This window comes from Quercus lobata, chromosome 3 (genome assembly GCF_001633185.2).
Source record: "Quercus lobata isolate SW786 chromosome 3, ValleyOak3.0 Primary Assembly, whole genome shotgun sequence".
Classification (NCBI taxonomy): Eukaryota; Viridiplantae; Streptophyta; class Magnoliopsida; order Fagales; family Fagaceae; genus Quercus; species Quercus lobata.
The window spans coordinates 63,269,465-63,278,192 of NC_044906.1; the positions used below are offsets into that span (position 1 = coordinate 63,269,465).

The following is an 8,728-nucleotide window of genomic DNA, read 5'->3' on the forward strand; positions in this document are numbered from 1 at the left end:
CTGTCGAGCCACGGGATTCAAACAGCTCTCTAAGCCTCGATAGATGCTAGTTGTCAACCTTTAATGAACAGCACTTTCAACCTTGATTCTTGGACAGACTTGCATGGTTTTAACAATTGAACTTGAAACCTTGTTTTTTGAAACATTAAACACATCCTTGATCTACCCAATTACAAGTAAAGTGTTTTTTGTTAAAAGATTAGCCAATTACATAAAATAGTAACATATGTTACTAAACATGTGAAACACATATGTCCTAATACATATTGTTAAGACATACATGACGATTACTACTTGTAGACTTTCAGCATTGCTAATTCATAGTCGAAGCCACAATGCCAGAAATTCATATTGTAGGTAATCATATAAGGATATTCATCTACAAGTCCAATATCAACATAGTTCACAAAGATGTTCATTACCATCTACAACAGATTAAAAGAAATACAGAACAGAGATGCATTTCATAATGACATTGTTGCAGTAGAAGAATCTACCGTTGTTCTTGGTGGGGAAGACAAGAAAGGCCTGGGAGAAATCTGCAAGGAGTCGAGGCTTCCTTCCAACATATCCACCACTTTACTGATTGATGGTCAGCTTGAGGGATCAGTCTGTATACACCACAAACTTACTATTATCATCTTCTTTGCAATTTCTTCATCCTCTTTGCTAATGAGGCCTTGCAGTCCTAGTTCTTCATCAAGTTCAATGCGCTTGTAAATATAGTGTGGAAAATATATTTCACTAACATGATCAACACTAACATCAATATTCTTTCGTCCCCCAACCATTTCTAAAACCATCATTCCATAACTGTAAACATCTGACTTATGAGAGACCCTACCAATATTTCTACAAAATACTTCTGGAGCTATATATCCTGCAGTTCCCCTTGCTCCCAACATTGATATGACACTCTCTTCTCTAGGGCATATTTTTGCAAGGCCAAAATCAAAAATCTTTGGACAAAAGTTTTCATCCAAAAGAATGTTGTGAGGCTTTATGTCAAAATGCAAGATTCCTGTGTTGCAACCTCTATGTAAGTACTCTAATCCTCGAGCAATGCCAATTGCAATCTTGTATAATGTTTCCCACCCCAATTGACGGTCAGCATTTGAGGGATTTTCTTTATATATGAATTTTTCAAGAGATCCATTTGGCATAAACTCATAAATGAGAGCTCTTTTATTAGATTCTTCAAAGCAAAAACCCATAAGAGTGACAATGTTAACATGGGAGGTCCTACTAATGCTTGCAACCTTGTTAAGGAATTCCTCTCCATTGCCCTTTGATTCTTTCAAAACCTTCACAGCCACAAAATAACCATCTTGTAACTTTCCCTTGTATACACCACCATAGCCCCCTTGTCCTAATTTATCTTTAAAGAAGTTAGTCGTTTTCTTTATATCTGAATAACTGTATCTTCTAATTGCTAGTGGTTCATTTTTCCTTAGAAAGGCCTCTACACTCTGATAGGTTAAAGTTTCCTTCTTCCAAAAATAAATAATTTTCTTAGATGAGAGCTTTTCACAGTAGTAGCAGATTATAACGACCAGAACTCCAATTCCAGCAAATGAAGTGACTGTAATCAAAGAATAGAGATCACAAAGTGATGCAGCGCATAAAACAGAGTAGCTCAAATTATCCCTTGAGATCTCTTGAACCTTATAAAATTTACATTTTCTTGTGGTGACAACAGACTAACAATGAAGAAAAAACTTGAAAGAATGGCTTGGCATGGACTTGGGTTACCTTATGCAAAATAGAGTAGTGAGGTTTTGATTGACAGGCAGACTGGTTGCCTTGGAGAAAAATCATGAATTGCGAAAATTATCTATTGCAGGTCAATGAAGACATTTATGCATCATTGTAGTTGAAATTTTGAGGACAGGTTTTAGAAGTCTTCTTATGGATTCTGTATAATACAAGCACATCCTTTTGAATGATAAAAAATAGGCAAATGGAGCCATGACCAAAACTAAGATAGAAGTTATTTGAAAACTTATCATTGTATGAGATAAAAAATAAATGCAGTATAGCTTTGATGGTTAGCCATTCCCAGTCAAGGAGAAAATCATGATGGCTTGGAACTGTACCTTAGCTGTGTTGAAAAAACAAATGTCACTTTTAAGATGGAATAATTTAATTTCCATATACTGTCCAAGCACTCGTGAATATCGATTGCAACAAGAAGTATGATTGAAGAGGCATCTTACCTAATGCTATCATTAGTACCCTTTTGTTATTCCCTGCAGCAAGATCCATACAAAAATTGTGTTAGTTAAATTGGCATGCTTTGAAATCTTAGCAGCCTTGCACAGGCACTTGAAAACCAGCTCAGGTCTCCTATATAGTTTTCATTGCAAAGGAGTTACTTTTATGACTTATAACCTAAATTTACAAATTTTGAATAAGGAGAACCAGTTGGTGCTAGAGATAGACAGGTTGGTTTGGTGCTAGATTGAACCGGCCACCCAGAAGGGATATGCTGTTTATAAAAGGTATACAATTGGATTTGAGAAGGCAGAGTTTGAGACTCTTTAAGTGTCTCGGTTTGGTAGAAAATTTCATGGATGGTGTAATTGTTATTGGATATGAGGACAGTTGGATGGCCATTATTGTAGCCAGATAGGAGTTTTGCTTGTCTTGGATGTAGAATGGGAATCTTATGGGTTGCCCATCACCACAGGTTTTAGGCACATTGCAGGTTTGGAAGAATGGGTCCACTACACCGAAGGATTTTTTTGGTGCAAGGGAAAAAGAAGAGGATGCTTAGGATTATCAATGGAGAAATGGATGATAGAAGGATGTTTGATTTGGTTTTGGTGGGTTGTGGTTGAGGTTGCTGGTGGGTGGATTGTTGATTTTGGCCGGTGGTTGCTAGTGGTGATTTTGTGGTTGTGGTATTGGTGGTGGTGGGTTCTAATCTCGTGGGGATGAGGTATGGGTGGTGGTGGGCTGTGAGTTGTAGTGGTTGGTGGGGTGGTACCGTAGGCTTGGGGTATGTTTTGTATTTTTTTTCTTTTTTTAATTTCAGGAGGTTTTTTTTTAAAAAAAAATGTTATTTTAATGTATTATATATATTATTTTAATGTGTTGAATGGACAAATAAAACATCTGCTGAATGGAGTAATGTTAAATGCAATTGTAAAATAGAAAAGAATGTTTTGGTGTGGGAAAATGACACTTGGCATTGCACAACTGATGCTAGTGCTCTTATGTAACGCGTGCACTCATATTATTTTGATTCATTCCTTGCAATGATTTTTAGCTTCTAAAGAAAAATTTGTTCTATGAGTAACCAACTCCATCTATATTAAAAAGTAGTTGGTGTTTTGATGTAATGGTAAAAAGTAATAGGCAAGACTTAGGTACAGTATTGAGGTACTGCTTCTTAGGTTCCTCTCTTAAGATTCTATCATGTGGATTTTTTCACATGTGATGAAAGTGTATTTTTTAGTTAAGTAGGCACATGACTGAATCTTAAATAGGGATGGCAACGGGTCGGGTTCGGGCCGGGTTTCTTTATATCCGGACCCGACCCGCGGGTCCAACCCCAAAACCCGAACCCGCCCCGTTTAATAAACGGGTTTTTTTTTTTAAAATCCAAACCCGCCCCGTCGGGTCCCGTCGGGCCCCGCGGGCTCCGCCAGCCACTTTAGGGCCTTAATCCATGGTCATACAATCTCCAAAAAAAAAAAAAAAAAAAGACTTTCCCTTTCAAACACAGAATCACACAAACACAAACTCACAGATTCGAGACACAATCTTATAAAAAGAAAAAAAGAGTTTCCTTTCAAACACAGAATCACAAACTCAGATTCACAAAATCACAAACACAAACTCACAGATTTGAGAATTGAGAGAGGACATGAACCCAAAATAAAAATGAACCCAAAAATAAAAATTGGAGAACTCGGTCCACCAAGGCTCTATCTCTGATGATCGGCGGTGGTTTCAGCCACCAATTCCACCTCTAGGCCGAAGCTCACGGCCTAAACCTCGCAAATCTGTCCCCGATCTAACCTCCATGCGTCTCCGTGGAAATAGCAACCATCAAGTGATGAGAGTGAAGGTAAGTGTGGGTCGGTGAGTGACTGAGAGTGACGGTGAGGGTGACTGGGTGAGGCCGTGTGGGGTGGCTTGAGAGAAAATGAGACTGAGACAGTTATTGAGGGTGAGGTGAGAGCACAGAGAGGAGGCGGCTTGGAGAGACCTCAGACAAATGAAAAAAGGATTAGGGTTTGTTATAAGTTACATATATATATAGGTAGGTATTTTAGTAATTTTGTTTTAAGTTTAAACGGGTCGGGTCGGGTCGGGTTTGGGCCGGGTTTTTTCCAAAACCCGGACCCGACCTGGACCCGCTTCGGGTTTTTTTTCCTAAAACCCAAACCCGACCCTATTTGTTATCGGACCGGGTAAAACCCGACCCATTAGGGTCGGGCCGGACTGGGTACCCGCGGATCGGGCATAAATAGCCATCCCTAATCTTAAAAGGAGAAACAAAGAAACAATACCTAAAGTACTATATCTAAGTTTTGTCCAAAAGTAATATCATGAACCTAGCACTATAGGTTAAAAATCTATCGTATTTCTCAAGTGATTTAACCAAGAGCCTTGTAACACAAGTGATTAGCACATTTGATGTTTTTAATAGAAACATTTAGAATTCAAATCTTCTCTCTCTAACTATCAAATTATAAATAAATAAATAAAAATTGTTAAAATGACCCGTTGGTACATGGAATTCAAGCAAGTTTCAACACTTCCGAAGTAAGATCCATTTACCTTATATTATAGGGAGTTCAAGATTCAGTTCACCATTCACATGAAAAGAGGGAATACACTCTTTTTTTTTTTTCTTTTCTTTTTTCTTTTTTTCTTTTTTTGAGATAAATGATAGAGGGAATACACTCTTAAGAATATTGAATAATTTTTGTTTTTTTTTTCTTAAGCAATTTTAATTATAAAGGATGTGAATATGATGAAATTTACATGTAGGGATGCAGTCATGAAATTTGATGATAGAGGGTCTGTTTGGATATCGTTTATTCCTGAAAATTAAAAACACTATAGCAAAATAATTTTTAAATGTGTAAATAGTACCATGAGACCCAGTTTTAACATAACATTTACTGAAATGCATATTTGCGGGTCCCGTGAATAGTGCACGGGACCCACAGAAAAACGCCAAATGCAGGGAGTTTCATTTTTTAGTGCAATCCAAACTCAATCAGAGAATAACCGACCCTATAATATTATTTGTATGATATTGACTTCCACCCGACATTTTCGAAAGACATTATTTTATATCAAGACTATTCACTGATAAACCAAATATTGGATCACAACACCTTTTGATTAGACATGGCAAATGGTTGGGTCGAGTTAATTAGATTGCAGATCAAACGAGCCATATTAAACTAGTTGAAAACGGGTTGGGTCAATTGGGTTAGGGTAGGCCAGGTGCGTTCAGGCCGACTCATATTTTCACAGGGGAAAAAAAAAATTTAAAAGAAATGGTAAATGCCAAATTTTTAGAGAGAATGAATCAAATCAATCAAGGAAATGAACTGTACATAATACCCTTTTTTCATTAAGTGAGCACCTACTATTATTAGACTATTTGTGTTATTATTATACATGTGTTACTATTATACTTTTGTATTTCTTTACTCTACTACTTAGTAGTTAAATTAGTGTAAGACATTTAGTAGTGTATACATGTAGTTGTAGATGCTTTTGTCTTTTGTATTTTTTTCATTTTAATTAACCTTTTTGTTAATAAATGGGGGCATGGCCACCACCACTAGTGGCTACTAAATGGCAATAGTGTCAGTGTAGTGTTGTGTGCCTTTATATCTATGCATCTAGTACCTTGGCATATAGTCTAAATATTTTTTAGGGAAAAAAAAAATGTTTAAAATCATGTTGGGTTGTGTTGGCCCTAGACATGGCAAACGGTCAGGTCAAGTCAGGTCAATCGTGTTGTGGGCAGGTCAGGTCATGTTGACCCATATTTTTCTCATTATATTTTTAGTGTACAACATAACTTCCACATTCTCAGGCAAAACATGTGATCGATACGGAATAAGATTTTTTTTTTCTTATGCTAAAACTTGATTAAAATGCAACAATAGTTATAGGAATGCTTGTGGGTTTGCAACAGTAGTTATACATCAGTAGTTCAAAATTATGGCTAATAGGTTTCCAATTGCGATGTGGGTTTGCTTTGGGTTTGGGTTTGAAAAGTGGGTTTCAATTTATGTCGTGTGTGATGGCTGTTGCTATTTGAGCTGTGGTGGGTGGTGGCTGTGTAGTGGGTGAGTTTCATTTTTTCTGGGATGTGCAGTGGATGGCAGCTATGTGGTGGGTGGTGGGTGTGCAGTGGATAGGTGATTGTGATGGGTTGTGGCTTATGGGGGGCAATGGTCATATGGTGGTGGTGGCTAGCAGTGACCGTGAGTGATGAGTGGTATGTTCAGGGACGAAACTAGAATTCGAAGTCGAGGGGGGCAAATATAATTTTTCATGAAGTTATTTTCTAAAATCTTAAATATATGCCTATTATTTAATATTTTAAAAAAATTTGGAGGGGCCATAGCCCCCTCTTCTTGTACATGGTTCTGTCCCTGGGTATGTTGGTTGTTTTTGTTTGAGAGAAGAGAGACAACGAAAGAGATGCAAATTTTAATATAAAAGAATTTTAAAAAATAAAAAAATATTTAAATAAAGTTGTAAAAAAAAAAAAATTAATGTTGAGTGGTGAGGTATTAAAATAAATAAATTAACTTTTTGAAAGGTTAAAAACTAAAAAAATTTAAAAACTTTGACTTGAATGCTCTGAACCAATGATTCTAACCATATGACAAAAGGAGTAGAAATCGTAAGAAGAAGTTTTTATAAAGCTCATCCGGTCATCCTCCACTAAAATTTACTGTTCTACTCAGCAAGTCAGAAGTCTTCTTTTTGGCCTGATTGGATCGTCAACCACACTTCTAAAGACAGGTGGATATGCTAAGCCTAGCGTGCGACACATTTGGCTATGGACACTATGTTTCAAATGTTTCATAATAATGTTACGACTAGACTGAGAAAGAGAAATTTCCGATTACCAAAAAGAAAGATAAATTTCTAGAGAAAAAAACTGACCAGGAAGATACTCATGAGGAGTAGTAATAGTGCAGTTCCAAGCATGAGGCCTATCTGGGCAGAAGCACTTGAAAAGATACATAATATTATCGAACCCACAGTTCCCTCCACTATCCTCGCATATGCTACAGTTGCTGGATTTCCATTTTAGCACAAACCCATTTCTCAACGGCTCTGCAATCTCACGTCCATAAGCTTCAACCGGTGCTAGAACCGAAGACTTGCACTCCATTGATACGTTGTTGATCAGCTTCGGGTCCTGCCTAGACAGGGCCAGAACGGTGTCGTTTTCGCCATAACAACTAGGATAAAACTCTGAAGGCCAACTCTCACGCACCGAAGAGCTACAATTATAAAACAAAAATAGATTGGTTTGGTTTGGTGCTAGATCGAACAGGACACTCGGAAGGGATATGCTGTTTATAAAAGGTATACAATTGGAGTTTGGTTTTGAGAAGGCAGAGTTTGAGACTCTAAGCGTCTCGGTTTGGTAGAAAATTTCATGGATGGTGTAATTGATATTGGATATGAGGATAGTTGGATGGCCATTATTGTTGCAAGAGAGGTTGAATCCAGGGTAGCCACAAGAGGAGTTTTGCTTGTCTTGAATGTAGAATGGGAATCTTATGGCTTGCCCATCACCACAGGTTTTGGGCACACTGCAGGCTTGGAAGTATGGGTCCACAGCACCTAAGGATATTTTTGGTACGAGGGAAAAGAAGATTATAATGATATGGTAACAATGAGAGAAGAAAGAGGGCATGAAGTTTATTTGACGCATTTGTGGAGCTTGAAATTGTGGAGGGTAGAGATATACAGAGAAAGATTATTATAATATGGTGGCCGAGAGAGTAGAAAAACTGAAAGAGGGTTTTGGGGGATGGGAAGTGGAGAAGGAATTAACATAGTAGACATAACTCATAAGATAAGGCGGCCGAATGCAGTTCTGACAACTTAGGGCCCGTTTGGTACATGTGTTTAAAAATTGAAAATTGTTGTTTGAAAACATTTATGAAAATACGTGTGAGTAAAAAAGTGTATTAAAATACGTGAAATGTTGTTTAAAAACTGAAAATGGTTGTTTAAAAACGCAAACCAAACAACCCCTTAGACTTTTAAGTTTGAAAGTTTTGCAACTTGACCCACTATCCCTTTTTTTTGCTGAAAACTTGACCCACTATCCTTAAATGCAAATCAATCAGTTATTTCTTGGTCAAATCGTAAAACTGGTTGGGCACTTGGGCTAAGATTGTTCATAAAAGTTGCAATCTGACCCCACTCTTGTTTAACAACAGCATTATGCCATAATGAGTTTGGGGACAGGGGGCGGCGCCACCTTATGGCAGGTGGTCCTGGGACCACCTTAATCTGAAATAAAAAAAAATCATACATAATAATATAAAATTTTATATTTATTTATCTTTGAAAAAAAAAAAAACTCTGAATTTTTTATGCTAATAAAATTAAATTTTGATCCATAATTTGAGTAACTTAACAATATATTAGGGTCTTTCAAGTAAAAAAACTCACATGCTTTTACATTATTTTAAACTTATACTACGGTTTTACTTTT

General features: G+C 37.0%; 1 pseudogene; it reads right to left on the reverse strand.

Moving 5' to 3' along the window:
• Window positions 1-385: 385 nt before the first annotated feature.
• LOC115981246 lies at window positions 386-8,020 on the reverse strand (annotated as a pseudogene).
• Window positions 8,021-8,728: the final 708 nt, after the last annotated feature.